The following is a 16,291-nucleotide window of genomic DNA, read 5'->3' as shown; positions in this document are numbered from 1 at the left end:
ATAGATTTTAGATAACTCAGATATAAAACTATTGTTTATGCATCAACAATGTCATTACACTTTGAACAGCAAATGACAGAAATGACTCGCAATTCTTCTTATTATGATGAACAGAAAATAACAGATGAAATCCCTATCTTTCTCTCATTACCTTAATGACTTTAAAACATTCAAATAATTCTGCAACATCAGTACTATAATAGAAAATTCATACCAACAGCAATGGTAAATCGGATCAATGCAATGCAACTAGAGTCTGAATCCAATGAAGCCCAGGTATGACCCTTGTATGAGATTGCCCTCCAAAATCACTAGGGTTTTGATCCCAGGATTCCCACACTTGAACACAAATGCTCAAAACAGATTTATAAAAGAACTGATTAAGTGTAGATGATGATCAGCCACCAAGAACACCCACAACTTCAAATTTGGACAATGATCATAGGCGAGAAAGATGCTACAAATAATGGCACCAGAAACAAACTACTACAGATAATACAACACAGGCAGAGAAGTTTTGGAGGGAAACATTGTAAGTTTGTAACAACCTCTCTGATAATCACTAGATAAAATGTGCTAATTAATGAGTACAATAACATTTTCTAGTGTCAAAGAGTCAAAGGTTTGAATTTATTTTTATTTTTTTCCTTTCTAACATATAAAGTGAATCAACAATCATTAGAACTAATCCAATTTTTTCTACCATATCTGGCATAGCCATAAAACTCAATCATTATATGCTACTGAATTAGGTATACACACCTTGATATCAGTTTCATGACATATAGAACCATGTTCTTCATAACAATTTAAAGTTATAATATTGTAAACAACAAATAAAGGCAAACAAGTAAGAGATTCCTCCACACATCTCAATCCGTGAGACATATGATAATTAGTATATCATCATTTGTATTACAAAACCTGGTCAAATCATTTTCTGTAACTTGTTGCCAAAGAGAGACAATCATCAAGGTGATATCCACCCTACCTCGAAGCATAAAGCTTCCCCATGCCACTCCATTAGAAGAGCCCGACCCATCACAAAGGGTTAAGCAATATGTGGCAATGTGCATGATGGAATCAAGTTCGCTACGTTACAATTATGCTCATGCAACACCTATCTAAAGCATTCATCCATTGAACATATTTCTATGGAGGATAATCTAAATCAATCTAAGTAATGCACTCCTTGGTGCGAGTCACTAATAATCAATATTTGCAGCACGAAAGGTCCCCATCATCTCACTATGATATCTGGACATTCAATAGGATAGGGAAAACAACACCACAAGACAAGCTTGTAACTAATTTTCAGTTCCTATGATGGTTAACTAGTAGAGAAGAATAATTAACAAGTAGTTAGTCCATAAAGGAATTTAATCCACGACTATATACACAATTCATAACTCCATTCAATAACCAAGGGTACAAAGGATCTTAGATCCTCATGACTAAATTAATTGTCAGTAAGATCATAACCTATTTATTAATCTTTTTCCCATGTATAACTGATAGCAATAACTATCATTTGAACCCATATGATTGTAGTTCCGAAAATCAACTATGATTTAAAACTTGCAGATTGGAGCAAAAGACAACATTGAAGTAGTCATAACTTTTACATCCCTCAGCCAAATTCAGAACTTCAATATGTTCTGGAAAGGGGAACGAACGAAGGGAAAAACCCATAAATTTGTTTTGCAAAAATCTCAAACACATGTGAGCAGTTTTTTTTGCAATAGAGGTCACTAGATTCTTCCTATAAAAACGATTGGTAAAAAAAAGTGAGTCTTAACTCATCACCAGCCCAATATTTTAATAAGTTTTAAGATAGAGCTACAATATATATATGGAGATGAGCTCATATGTTTTTATTTATCTCCCTAATTTAAGCCATGACAGTACAACTCATAAGTTTTTATCTCCATTAGTTTATGTGAGCAGTTAAAAAAGGGCAATCTGGAACATAAAAAAAAAACCAGTTTTTGATCAAGGGTTTCACCCAGTTTATATTCTCTATGGCAGGGATAAATTAAATAGAGATAAACACGGAGATTGGTATTCTATATTTTATTACCCTCGTGTAGCAAAACCCCACAGCTGCAAAAACTTTTAATCTTCTATACTATGCCATTATAGTTTCTGTTGAATTTTGAGTATGCTTAAAGGACACCATAACAATATATATAAGTGAGCTTATTGCTCATTTACACACTCCAATTCACTTTTTTTTTTTGGCATCAGAAACACAATAATGAGTCTCAATCTATTGCACTTTGGTGTATCAGACAGTAAAGTGTTTCCAACAGGGTAGAAAATCTTAGATTCTAGCTGTCCCAACACAAATAAAATGTATACGTTTAGAAATCATTATGCATTTTAAGAATACTTCTAATAAATATTATTTGAAACTTTTTGTCTCAAAGTGGTACACAGTACTATGTTTGATGACTACATGAAAGAGAAAAAAAGTTTTTGAATTTCACTTGAATTTATAATCTGAATAGAAAAGGCTTGCAGGTAGCTATGAGGAATTTGCATATGATGTCAAACAGGAGTGCATACAAAAGGAAACATTCAACCCCCAATACTCAATGACAGATTTCTAGTAAAACTGTAAAACAATTGAATAAGTATTGCATAATTTCAGCAATTACAATGGAAATAAACTTACAGAGATATGCACAAACCCATACAAGGGAGAAAAGTATACATCTAATTTTCCTAGTGCTGCAAACAAAGTGCAGAAGTCTATTGGATAATCTGAAAACTTAATCATTTTAACTAGTTAATTATTATTTTTCAAAGAAAACACATGAAATTATCTAGAAACCAGAAACCATACCATGAGATCTCTTTGTAGAACGAACCTTAGTGGTAGAGAATAACCATTCCCAAAGCTCTCACAGGGATGATGATAATTGTTCAAAGCAGCAAGATAGCATGATTTATATATAACATTGTCTGGTTGTGCTCTGACAGCCAAGTAGTCATATATTTCTTGTGCAAGGTCTCCCGACAATGGTATGAAAACACGAAGGATATGAAAATAAGAGAACCTCATATTATATTTATCCATTCCAGTGCCTTGTTGCAAGAGAAACTACAACATGATCTTCTGTTTTGACAGATTGGGCACTTTGATTTTCACCAAGCAAACAATGTTTATTTTGTTGAAGAGTTAGACTTACCTATCCACCAGAATACACTTGAACAATGGAAACAATTATTGCAGTTTTTTTTTTCAAGAGTAGTAGGATAGATGGAGAAATATGCTGATTTCCCCCATCCTTATGTTTTTTTTTCAAGAAACAAAGAGCTCCTCTTTCCCCCAACCGTCCTCGCCCTATTTTTCTCTCCCAAGAAGAAATAAAAATATCTGACAGGCATAAAGCCAGCTTTCACCATATTTCCCTAACTTCCTCCGCGATTTTCATGCATGCAGATTGTGAAAGCATGGACAAGGCACGTGAACTTAGTTTATTTATCAATTTTATTTTAATTGTCTTATTTTTTAAAGTATAACAAAGGTGTTATCATGCCTTTAATAAAATTATAAAATAGTAAGAATATTAATATATTTATTTTATCTCATCTTCTCAAATAATCTTTAAATAAAAAAAAATTATAATACATATTAGTATTAATTTTATTTCTTCATTGTAAAAATATCAATATTAAGATATATTGTTTTTTTCTAAACTTAGAGTGAATATATATAAGTTTGAAACAATTTGTACGATGGGATTTGAGCCTCTTTAAGCAATTTATACATACATATATGTATGTACTTATATATGATTGAAATGGTGAAATTGCATTCCAATGCTAATTCACAGTTTAATTTGGACTCATTTTGACAGAACACCAGAATACAATATAAGTCAATAAGTAGCACATTTTGTGCTAAGTTATGCACATGACCCAATGTTGACCTGAGTTCTCCAAGTTACTTAATTAGCCAAGATTTATAAAAAGATATTTCATTTTCATACAAGTATATTTATGCATCATTCATAATGATATACTTATTCACATATTGAACCTTGAATACATAGTCATATACACACACATGCAACCTAACTATTAACTACATGAGTATAGGTAAATGTACGTTGATTCTATCATGACAAGTTCCCTCCATTGGCTAAAACCTTCTCCTCGATGATGCTCTCTCTTCAATCTAAGAGAGTTTCACTAGTTCTCGTCAAACTAACATAATAAAACATAATTATCATATTAATTCATCGAGAAACTTAACATAATCAATTTAACTTGTTCATTTCTTTCTTTTAAACAACAAATACGTAATAGTTCAGTAATTAAGCTAGGCTAGTTAAACGGGATGTGACAAACATAGGTGGAAATGTTGAGGATCGAGGGTTGGCCATACACAAGACTCGACTAAAGGATTAGGTGTCAAGGTTGAGCAATGAGCATGAATGGATGGATACATCCAACAAATACAATGATGAGGCGAGCGACAAGGAAAAGGCATGACACGATGGAGAAATTTAAAACTCCAACAACAAGGGAAGAGCAAAGTTGGCAAAAAGACATATTGAAGAAGGAAACAAAACACAGCAGAAAAAAATAGAGAAGGCACATGTACAGACCTAATGATGAATACTAAGAGGGGGGGGTGAATTAGTATACCAACAAGTCTTGCACTTAAACACTTACACAGTCTAAAGATAAACCGGTAAAACAGTTTAACAAACAGACCGGTTATCACACATGCAAACCAAAATGCAAATAACGCATTCATCCACAAAAGCAATACAACCATAACACAAGATATTTGACGTGGAAACCCAAATGGGAAAAACCACGGTGAGATGGAACTCACAAGTCACTATCTGCAAAATAGAAACCAAACCGGTTAAGGTCAGACCGGTTAAGGTCTTACAATGTTCTTCACCAGAACAGATCCTGTTAGGAATCTCAATCTCTGTTAGGAGATAAGTCCGATCAAGGACTACCTTGCTAGAGGATTTTAGATTCACAGAGGTGAACCACCTTGTTAGAGGATTTTAGAAAAGGCTTTTGGGCCTTCCCGGTTAAGGGCTACAGACTTGTCAAAGATGTGAGTAATCAACAAGTGTTTGATCTATCTAATAGTACGGACTGCTTAGTTAGATCCTTGATAGCTCGTTCTTAATGCACTCCTGCATTACTTCAGTCTTCTACACATTCATATTCTTTTCAACTCCTCAACCACCTTAAACCCTAGTCACAACATAAACCCTTTCAGCAACAACCTAAAACCCTAGACATGATGTCCTTTTAAAGGAATCTAATTTCATGTCAGTCCAATAGGATTACATTTCAATTTCCTAGGTTCAATGAATCTAGACATACTCAGTAACACGACACAAGAAGCACTGCCAGTGTGTCGGCACCGTCAAACAATCGGTGGATTGATAATTTATCACAAAATGCCGGTTGGTAACTCATCACAGAGTATTACCAGTTCATGCAAAATACCGGTTGCCGGTTTGACAAAAATGAAGACTGGTCGAAATGTGTTATGCTGCTTTAATCCCTCATACTGCTTGAGGTCAACATGCCGCTTTAGATCGGTAAACACATTCTGCAAAACATCAATAGTCTAATGACTATAATACAACATACTTGCAACATACCGGTTGAAACAAATACCGGTTGTGCTCTAACTCATACATATAAAGAGGATCTTAATGCAAGTGTGTGTCCATCAATGACAATCACAACATAAACATCAAAAATGCCAACACCTAATAGGTACAAAGTACAAACTTCGATTGACTAGAAATGGGACATGATGAGTCGACCTTGCTCAAAATTTCTTGTCCTCAAGCAATTGCAGGTTTGGTTGCTCCAATATTTGTGGTCCTTCCCATGTTGCATACTACACCAAAATATCTTTCCACCGAATCAAGTACTCCTTGTTGCTTTTGTTTCTTACCTTCCTCTCCCTTACATCTGTGATTGCTTCAAGAACCATAATTAGTTTGTCGTCTTCATCAATCAAAGGCAACTCATATGAGTTTCTATTTGTTTGTCTAACACCTTTATGAGGCAAGCCACGTGAAAAACATGGTGTATATTGCTTCCCTTCGATAGCTACAACTTGTAGGCCACATAACCAATCCTCAAAATTTTGCAAGGCTCATAAAAATGCAGTTTGAGCTTTTGTACCTATAAATATCCTCACCAAGCCACAGATGAACAAACTGTAAATATCCTCACCAAGCCTCTTTCTAGGATAAAGTTTGCATACTTTCGAGGTAAGATTGTTATGGTTGAAAATGTAGCCCTAGCTAAGATTGAGTCTATAATATCCCAGTTATTTTTTTTTTGTTTTTAGGCCAATAATCATCCACAAACAGATAACCCGTTAAGGTTAGAAAGCATAAACTGAAAACTTGCTGAAAAATGCAACCCTTCCACTTTCTGATCACCAAGTGCCCAATGTGGGAAGTGTTGTGACCTAATCACACATCACCCCATCCCAGATAGGGACCCCCGTAGCTTTTAGGCCCTTTTGGTCATTTGGCCTTGGTTTTTGTGTCTGTTGGTCGCAATCTCTTCAAATCTCTCCATGTTGCGGATGTTCGGGAATCAGTTGGGGTTAATCTGCTTCTCTGTCAAGCAAATTTTATGAAGTCTAGGGCCTGTTTTCTCCTTTTTTAGGGTTTTGCCTTTTGTCCTAGATTTTAGGGGTTCCTGTTATGGTTTCGGGAAAACTAAGCATATGACTGGAATCAGGACCATTCAAAGGACCTCCCAGTGAAATTTGAGCCCAAACGGAGCAACTTTCTATTTTTAGAAAGTCCCTATTTTTTAGGGATTTTTCCGGGTCCCGGAATGTCGCCATTTTGCCAAAAATCAAACTTACTATTTTTATTAATTTCTATTTTTAATAAGTTTCTATTTATAGTAAGTCATTACTGCACCCTGTCTAGGGATCTAACGCTGACACCTGGAAAGTTTCTATTTTTGGAAAGTCAGTACTGGCAGGGTCAGTCAAACAAGGTGACAAGGATCAGGCGTTCGCAGACATTTCTAATTCCGGAAAGTCAGACAATAGACAAAGATAGCCAGAAATAGGTCAACTGCTGGAAATCCATGCCTAAAATGGAAAGCTCAGGAAAAAACTTCAAAATCACAAGAGGTCAAAATATTCTAAGTCTGGGAGATTAAATGGTGGAAAAATCCATGAATCCATGGACATGGTGAAAATGCGCCCAAGTCTAGAATGGCGCACCAAAATGGAAAAGCCATTCACAAGAGGAAAAATCCATGAATCCATGGACATAGCCAAAACGCGCCCAAGTCTGGACTGGGGCGCCAAAATCGAAAAGCCATTCACAGGAGGAAAAATCCATGAATCCATGGACAGAGCCAAAATGCGCCCAAGTCTGGACTGGGGCGCCAAAATGGAAAAGGCATTCACAGGAGGAAAAATCCATGAGTCCACGGACAGAGCCAAAATGCGCCCAAGTCTGGAGCTAGGCTCTGAATTGAAGATGCCAAGGAGAGGTGGAAAATCCATGAATCCATGGACATGGTGAAAATGCGCCCAAGACTGGACTGGGGCGCCAAATTGAGGATGCCAAGGAATGGAGGAAAATCCCATGAATCCATGGACATGATGAAAATTCCACCCAAGCTAAAAAATTGAAATTTTGCCTAAGGCATGGAATCCAAAGAGTCAAGGAGGAATAAAGATCAGAATTCCCCTCGGGCGAATTTTCGAATATGCTATTTTTAGACACCAAATCTCGACCAAGTGTGGAAAATTTTATAGATTCGAAATCGGGGTGAAATTCCCCATCCAACAAACCTGACTCCTAAATTTTAGGAAGATCCCTAAAAAATAGGGATGCGGAGAAGAGGCATGAAAGTTCCTTCGAAAGTAGGAGATGACAAGTTGGAGTGGAATCGAGCAAATCCTGAGAAAAATCCTTCGATTTCCCTCCAAAATTGGAAAGAATGAAATCAACGAGTTGGCAGAAGGAATCTTCCAAGTATTACGCATGACTTGAAGCAATTAAGCAAAATTCTAAATTTGAACTCATACGCATGGGAAGCTGCCTTTGCATGGAGTAGTAATTGAGGAAAGTATGACGCATCATGAATGCAATTACTAAATTAATGCCTCTTGAGAATTCTATATAAGTTGAGAAAGGCATTTCATTTCTCACGTGCAAGATTCAAGAAAGAAGTAGAGAAGTGAAGAATATTCATACTTAGTCTCTATTTTCATCATTTCGAAGTGCTTCCAAGATGGCGGAACCAAGCAAGGCAGCTACTATCTCCAAGCAGGCATTGATCAAAGCGGAGATGATGGGTTTTCTTCCTCATTCTCGGTTCAATTCAAGATGGGATGAAATCAGCAATACTAACCTTGGCACATTCAACTTGGCTGCATTCAAGATCCGAATGTTCGGAACAACAAGGCATAGTCCATCCCCGACAGCTGTCAGAATTGTGAGAAGTGGAATAGTTGCAGCAGCTGGTTTTCCTCTCGCTATTCAATGCCTAGAACTGGTCTTGGAATGTGCAGCACATTACAATCTGGTGCGGAAAACAATCTCAACGCCAAATGGCAAGTTACTGGCGACATTGACTCCAGAGTCAATTGGTGAAGCTTTCGGAATCCCTTCACATTATTCCAAGACATACAGGACCAGCAGCGGAGCTCGGGCAGTATATGAAGCAAGCCCTGCCAGGTGTGCTGATTTGATCAATAAGCAGTGGTTGCTGAAGCCTAGAGTGCACGCTTCCAAGATGCCCAAAACTCTCACAATCTTCGAGTTCAAGCAAGAGTATGTGGACCTGATAAAGATGCTGAGCAGAGTAATGGGATGCCCACATTCGGTGAACTTCGAGGCTTGGATGTTCTTCTACATAGGCGAGATCATGAATTCAAATACACTGATCGACTGGGCTAGATTGATCAGTCACTACTTGCATGAACAATTGAAGAACCTGAAAGAGAAAAGGTCTCAGTCCTTTTTCATGAGCTCCTACCTGTTCTATATGCTTGCACGAAGGGGAGGATTCAATGGGCTGCCAGCAAGAGGAATCATGGGCTGCGGACCAGCTTAGTTAAAAGTGCATGAGTGTTATCCTCAGCTACATCTCTCCAATGTTAGCTCTTACAAGTTGGCGAATGACACCTTCACCATGTACCTGACACAACTTATGCAAAATAAGTTTCACATGAGGTTGTCTCCACAAGCAAGTGCCTTAGTCCAGAGGTATGGCGCTGCGTTCCTGCAATTCCCCAAATTCACCTACATTAGGACGCAAGGGTTCTCCTTCCAATCTTACAAATTGCTCAGATATCCGTTAGACAAGCTTATATTGCTCGAGCTCATGAGGCAGTTAACTGCCTATGATCAGCTTTAAAAGAAGAAGAAGAAGCAATCTATTGAATTTCCAATTGTCTTGGGGGATTTCATGGAGATATGCCCAAGTTTGGAGGCCGCTGAAAGTGCAGCAGGGGAATTGGCATTCTATCGCCTACCATTTTACACATCCAGGGCCCAATATGATCCTTACAGCCAGATTAGGAAGGTTGTGTTGTGACCATTTCACACATCGCCCCATCGCAAATGGGGACCCCCTTTTTTTGCTTGTTTTTCGCTCGTTTTCGCTTTCGTTTTTAGGGTTTTGTTAGTTAGTTAGTTGTCTGGATTTAGGGCCAAGCCTTAGGGTTTTAAATTTTGCCTCTTCAAGCCAGAATCCAGTCATTTTTTGAGAGCTTTTGAGCTTCTTTTCTAGAATGCAAATTTTGAATGCAATGATTTCGCCAAAATGGTCTAATTTTCAATTGGAATGTTCATGCAGAGCTTAAATTTGTCTAAGTGTTGACCGTCAATGTGAATTTTTGTCTGATTGGATATTTTGACCAAATTTTGACTTTTTTGAATTTTGATCCTGGGCATTGGAATTAATTTGTTTTCGCCTCGTGAAGTGTTAAAATGTGAAAAATCTTGTTATTTTGGCCTGTAGGAGCAAAATCGCTCCTGTCCCTCAGTGAAGGACGGGAGCTCAATTTCAAATATCTCATCATCCTTGCAGAGTCCAGACAAATTTTACGTTTGAAGTGATGGAGAACGGCGAGATCTTTCCATTGAATATAAATTGAAGATTTTCATGAGCACAGAAATGCCTCCAGGAGGAAAATCGCTCCTGTCCCTCAGTGAAGGACCGGAGCTACAATTCAAATTTCGCCTTGTCCTTGCAAGATTTCGAGAGCTTAATGATTTGAGGACGTCCGAAGGAAGATACTTTGCCAAATGAATATAATTTGATATGCAAAAACGAAGGAAAATGACCTATATTGACTAAATCGCTCCTGTCCCTCTCCAAGGGACCAGGGCGAGGTACCTTGTAGCTCTCGTCCCTCTCCCAGGGACCAGAGCGATTCCCTTCATTTTGCAAAATCCAGACAAAGGTCAAGGCAAGTTTACGTTCAAAAACAAAGGAGAATATGAGATGAACGCATTGAATATAAATTGAAGATTTTTGGGACGTCCATACCAGTGTTAAATGCCTAGTTCACTCCTGTCCCTCAGGAAGGGACCAGAGCGATTTTTGATATAATTGCTTTTCTTGCAAAGTTACAAATGATGTCAAGGCATGGACGAATAGAGTGAAGAAGGACGAGTCCGTTGAATATAAACTTGGAACCTGGCAAAGTGAGATGAAGGCCACAGGGGGAGGATCGCTCCTGTCCCTCTCCAAGGGACCAGGGCGATACTATGATGATAATACTCCCTACGCAAGTTCAAGGGCATTCCTCCAAAGTTCAAGGTCGATCCAAGTCAAGACGAAGGGTGGCGAAGACATTTTAGGGCATTTCCATCAAGCGCAAGGTTGTAAAGGTCATCACATGGAAGGAATGTGCACTCTAAGACCCAGATCGCTCCTGTCCCTCTCCAAGGGACCAGAGCGATACTTCCATTAAGGCATCGATTTCAAAGGACAAGCAAATATTAAGTTACCAAGAGGACTTAAAGGACGTCATCTCACGCAATGAAGATAATTGCAAGTTGGTAAAAACAAGAACAAGCTCGCAATGATGAACTTCGCTCCTGTCCCTCAGGAAGGGACCAGGGCGATGTTAGATGTATTGATCATTTTGAGCAAGATTTACGTAAGGACAAGATTTCGCAAAGTCTTAGAGGGTCCACGGAAAGGTAGAAAGGTGATGCATGAAGATTTCAAACGTTAAATAATCACCAAAATGGATCTAGGAACCATATCGCTCCTGTCCCTCTCCAAGGGACCAGGGCGATTGGCTTTGGATTCCTTGTTTTGCTTCAAGATCAAGCTAAGTCAAGACGCCCTAAGATAACATATGCTCCAAGACATCGTTTGAAGATAATTTGCAAGGGTTTGAACGTATAAACATCGCCAAATAGTGTAAAAGCCCCATATCGCTCCTGTCCTTTGGACAAGGACCAAGGCGATACTATCAAAACACTCACGTTCCTTCAAAGAGCAAAGCGAAGCGAGGTTAGGAAGTGTGAGGGACGACGTTTGAAGGACATCGCAAAGGAGATCAAAGTGTAAAGTTGCCAAGGTCAAGGAGAAAACGTGGATCGCTCCTGTCCCTCTCCAAGGGACAAGGGCGATGGTCCCTTTAATACGTCCAAACACATAATGAAGACAAATGGAATAAGCGCGAAAGGAATGAGCATAGGTGTTGTTCGCCCTACAATAGAAGTTCGAAGGTCAAAGATACAAGATGAACGTGAAGACATGGAGATCGCTCCTGTCCCTCTCCAAGGGACAAGGGCGATGTTAGGCAAAACACATGATATTCTTTGAAAATCACGTTAAGACAAGGACGCACAAGGTTTTAAATGGCATCTGGAAGATGATACAAGGAAAGGATCGTACCAAAATGGAGAATTTCAAGCAAAAACCTTAGGATCGCTCCTGTCCCTCTCCAAGGGACCAGGGCGATAATGGTCATAAGATGCATTTGCTCGCACAAGAAAGAAATTCAAATTCGAAGGACCACCAGATGATCGATTTGGGACGTGGAAATGAAGGAGTTGAACGTTGAAAACACAAGAATCAAGACCAAAATCATGGATCGCTCCTGTCCCTCTCCAAGGGACCAGAGCGATGAGGTACGTCCCTTTATTTTCATATTTTTGGCGCCAAATTAAACAATTCAAATTTCCTTAAATGCTAAATCGATTTAAAAATTGAAAATCCTATTTAAATTGGCATTTAATATGGCGTTAAACATTTATTAATTATTTCGCCTTTATTAAAATCGAAATTTGCAAATTAAAAAAAAAAAAACGCAAGGCATTAATAGTTAATTAATTAATAAAAAATCGAATTGGAGCGCTCATATATGGAGGTCGGCCTTGTTATTTAATTTAAAAATCATTTAAAAATCGTTTGAAATTGTTATATTTTATCAAGTCGGCCTAAGGGGTAAAGGATGAACGCGCTATATATAAGGGGTGAGAGATTTCATTTTCTACATCATTATTTTACCTTCCTTCATGCGAATTGAGAAGAGGCGAATATAGTGCGAGTTTCATTCATCCAAGGGTGGCGCGCTAAGTTATCAAAAGGTGGTGCGATTTCAAACCAAAGGTGGCGCTAGTATCATCTTATGTGGAGTGTGAAGTATGTTTGAAGAGGTGCGAATTCCATCCAAGGTGGCGTAAGCAATCAAAAGGTGGTGCGAATTTGGAGACCACGCCAAAGTGCGAATTTGAAGATCCATTTGAGACCACGTCAAAGGCGATAATTGAAGATCACGTTCTCTCCAGAGGTGGCGAAGTCAATTTTGAGGAGATCATATTGAAGATTACTTTATATCTCAAATTTTGCCTGGGCAAATTTTGTTTTTGCATTCTAGAGTTAGCTCTCTATCGAGGTATGGCGATTTAATTGTTATTGTTTTATTCATTCATCGTCATATTTCAAATTTTGAAATTTTGAGTTGTGATATCTCTTAGCTCAATCGTTGTTTTAGGAAATGATAACTCTAGAGACTTATCATGAGGTTTCCTAAAATTTATCTCTCTTATTTACGTTATTTATTGCAAAATCTATTTCTTATAGTGAAATGTTGTGTAGGTATGGCGACCCCAAAGGCGGGAGCATCCACCAGTCGCTCGGCTCTCATGAAAGAAGATCAGAAGACCGAAGAAGTGGAGACCAAGATCGTGTCCAAGTGGAGCAACATTGGAGATACCAACTTGGGGAACTTTAGCACGAAGAAGTTCCGGGAGGTCCCTTACATCGGCAAGCCATCACCTGTCGCCCGGAGAATAATAGAGAGTGGCATCATCAAGGCGGCCGGTTTTCCTCCAGCAATTCAGTGCCACGAGTTGATGATCGAGTGTGCCCGTCATTACAATCCACAGTCCAGGACAATTGTGTCCAATGAGGGAAACACTTTGGCGTACCTTTCAGAGGAAGCCATAAGTGAAACCTTCCATCTTCCAGAGCACAGGGACATGATATACAAGAGCATTGAAGGAGCCAGATCAGTGTATGATGATGATCCAGATGCTTGCCTAAGCATAATCAACATGAACTGGCTACTTAAGAGTCGTCCCCGTCTGAGCAAAGTACCGAACACACCACACAGGATTGATTTCCAGGAGGAGTACAGAGATTTGATTACCATGCTCAACAGAGTTATAGGAGCACCTCATGCCTTCTATTTTGAGAAATGGATGTTTTACTTCATCCAGGTGATTGTTCAAGGAAAAGGTACAATACATTGGGCTAGGATAATTAGCCATTGCTTGGACGTACAGTTGAGAAGACTCAGGGCTACTAAGTCCTTCCACATGAGTTCATATGTCATCTATGCCTTAATCAGAAGCGTTGAGTATGCAGGACTACCTCACAGAGGAGTGACTGGAAGAGGACCTGGCGAGGTCAGAGTTTGTGAATCCTATACCTACTTGCATCATCCACCAGGGAAAAACTACAAGTTAGTCAATGATACTTTCACGATGAACATCACAAGGACGTTGCAAGGTGGAATTCACAACAGATTATCTCAAGATGCCCAGGAATTCATCAAGAGGTACGGTGCTTGGTTCATTCAGTTTCCCAAGTTCACTTACATTAGAGTGTATGGATGTCCTTTACCTCCATACATGTTGCCGAGATACCCGACAGATAGAATTGTGTTACTTGAAGTAACAAGGCAGTTGGCAGCATATGTGAAGGCATTCAGACACAGACATCAGAATGGAGTTCAAGTACCTATTATTTTGGGTAATTCAGTTGAGGTATGTCCTAATGTCTTAGCCATGGATGACGCAGAGAAGGAGTTAGCCTTGTATCCTTTTTCATCTTTTGCTTGGAGGAATAGTTTTGATCCACATGGACATTTAGAGGAGACGGTCGGTAGAAGATTTAGACATGAGTACCAGATTGAAGATTTTATGATGAATCTCCTAGATGATCTCGAAGTGAAACGAAAAATACATTCTAGATTGCCTTTGGATTTCATCAGGAAATGTAAGATTTACAGAGTAGCCGACCAAGCTCAGGACAACGGCAGGCACATCCAATCTTCATATGATAGAGAAAGCAAGACAATAAGTTTGAATTGGAATGAGCCCGAGGCCGTGGATTTAGATGATTTGATGGCACCAGTCTTGTCTTGTACTCGTAGATGGGTAGACGTTCAGCATCAGAAGTTGAGAGAACAGGGCATAGCCATGTCTTTTACTTTGGAAGAAAAGCCAGCCGAAGGTGGAGCCAGTGTTAGTGAAGGCAATCCTAATCCTAGGAATTCAGGTGAAGGTAACCTTCGATGTGCCAGTGAGGGCAATCTCCATTCGAGAGGTTCAAAGAGAAAGGAAAGATCAGAAAAGAAAGAGCCTTCCAAGAAAAAGCAAGGTGCCAACAAAGATCAAACACCAGGTACTTCTTCCAGGCTAGAGGATAGAACAGTTCGAGTGGAAGAGTCCATGGAATCGATGGTACAGAATGATAGACAGGAGGAAGAACAGGCACAGCATGTTTCATCCGATGGATCTCTCCAAGACTATGATTTAGATAATGATAATGAAGTAACATCTCCTCCCAGACAAGAAGAAATAGTACATAAAGAGATTCAAGTTCAAGAGACAAGATCAAATATCCCAGATTGGTTGAAGGAAAGATTGACTAAGGTGATCGTAATTGAGGACGAGGACAGTGCAATTGATTTAGAGAGCCTCGTGGGACGTTCACATATGACAACAGAGAAGAAGAAGGCTACAAAGATGTCCAAGATGATTCGAGATGAGACTGGATCTAGAAAACTGCAGATAGCTACACCGGCAGCAGACAAATATGAGGGTGAGATCCTAGCAGAGGGCTATCATATACAGACTATTGAGTTAGGACCTTCCACAGCAGAGCAGACTTTAGATGATGCCACCGACACATTTGAGGCATTGAAAGACAAGCTTAGAGAAGAAGTGGAAAAGAATAGAAAGCTTGAGAGAGAGGTCGGTGCATGGAGGACATATTTCAGTCACATCAATGAACCTTTGGGACGTCAGGACCCAGTTAGATCACCATTGCAGGCATTACCCCTTCAATCAATCAATGAAGCAGAAAGATTCAGGAACCTGGTCCAGCGTACATGTGGTTGGATGGATAGATCTCACACGGTCGCCATTGAGTTTGTTACAAGGATGTCGAAGATCACCCATCAGGCTATCCAAGTTCTTGAGATTATTCACAGATTGATGGCAACAGTAGCTGCATTTGCCCATACCAAGGACGTTGTCATCCCTGTCTTGAAAGTTATAAGACACACATCCAAAAGAATTTTAGCACAAGAGAGGATCTTAGAAGGTGATTCTCATAGTTTGTTTCAGTGGTCAACCTTACTCCATATAAAGAGTGTTCTCTTTGAGGACATCAGTGTTAGATGTGGTCAAGTTGAGGAGGTGATCAATCCGATCCAGGACAGAGTATTTGAGGTACTTCGTACCATTCTTGGCAGAAGGATCGAGGTCGAGACAGATGTGGATTTACAAGAATTTGAGGATAGAATCAAGATCATCTTTCGCAAGGACGCAGATGTTACAGATGAGCAGTATGATCAGATGTATGCCACCATGCTCCTGATTGATAGAACAAAGGAACTTGAACCTACTTGGGACACAGCTCTTCTAGATGCATTTGATCAGGTTATCCACTTAGAAGAGAGTATCAAGAATCTTCCCGAGATTCCAAGCACAGAAATCGAAGGAATCGTGACAAAATTCATTGCATATGCTAAGAAAGAGAATTGGAA

At 39.2% G+C, this 16,291-nt stretch overlaps 1 protein-coding gene across 5 annotated transcripts in view; it reads right to left on the bottom strand.

Moving 5' to 3' along the window:
* Window positions 1-16,291, bottom strand: part of LOC131045037 (shewanella-like protein phosphatase 1) — a 174,163-nt gene that overhangs the window by 18,135 nt on the left and 139,737 nt on the right. The window lies entirely within an intron of this gene.

This window comes from Cryptomeria japonica, chromosome 7 (genome assembly GCF_030272615.1).
Source record: "Cryptomeria japonica chromosome 7, Sugi_1.0, whole genome shotgun sequence".
NCBI lineage: Eukaryota > Viridiplantae > Streptophyta > Pinopsida > Cupressales > Cupressaceae > Cryptomeria > Cryptomeria japonica.
The sequence above is the reverse complement of the archived record's forward strand: the minus strand, read 5'-3'. Positions and strand labels throughout refer to the sequence as shown.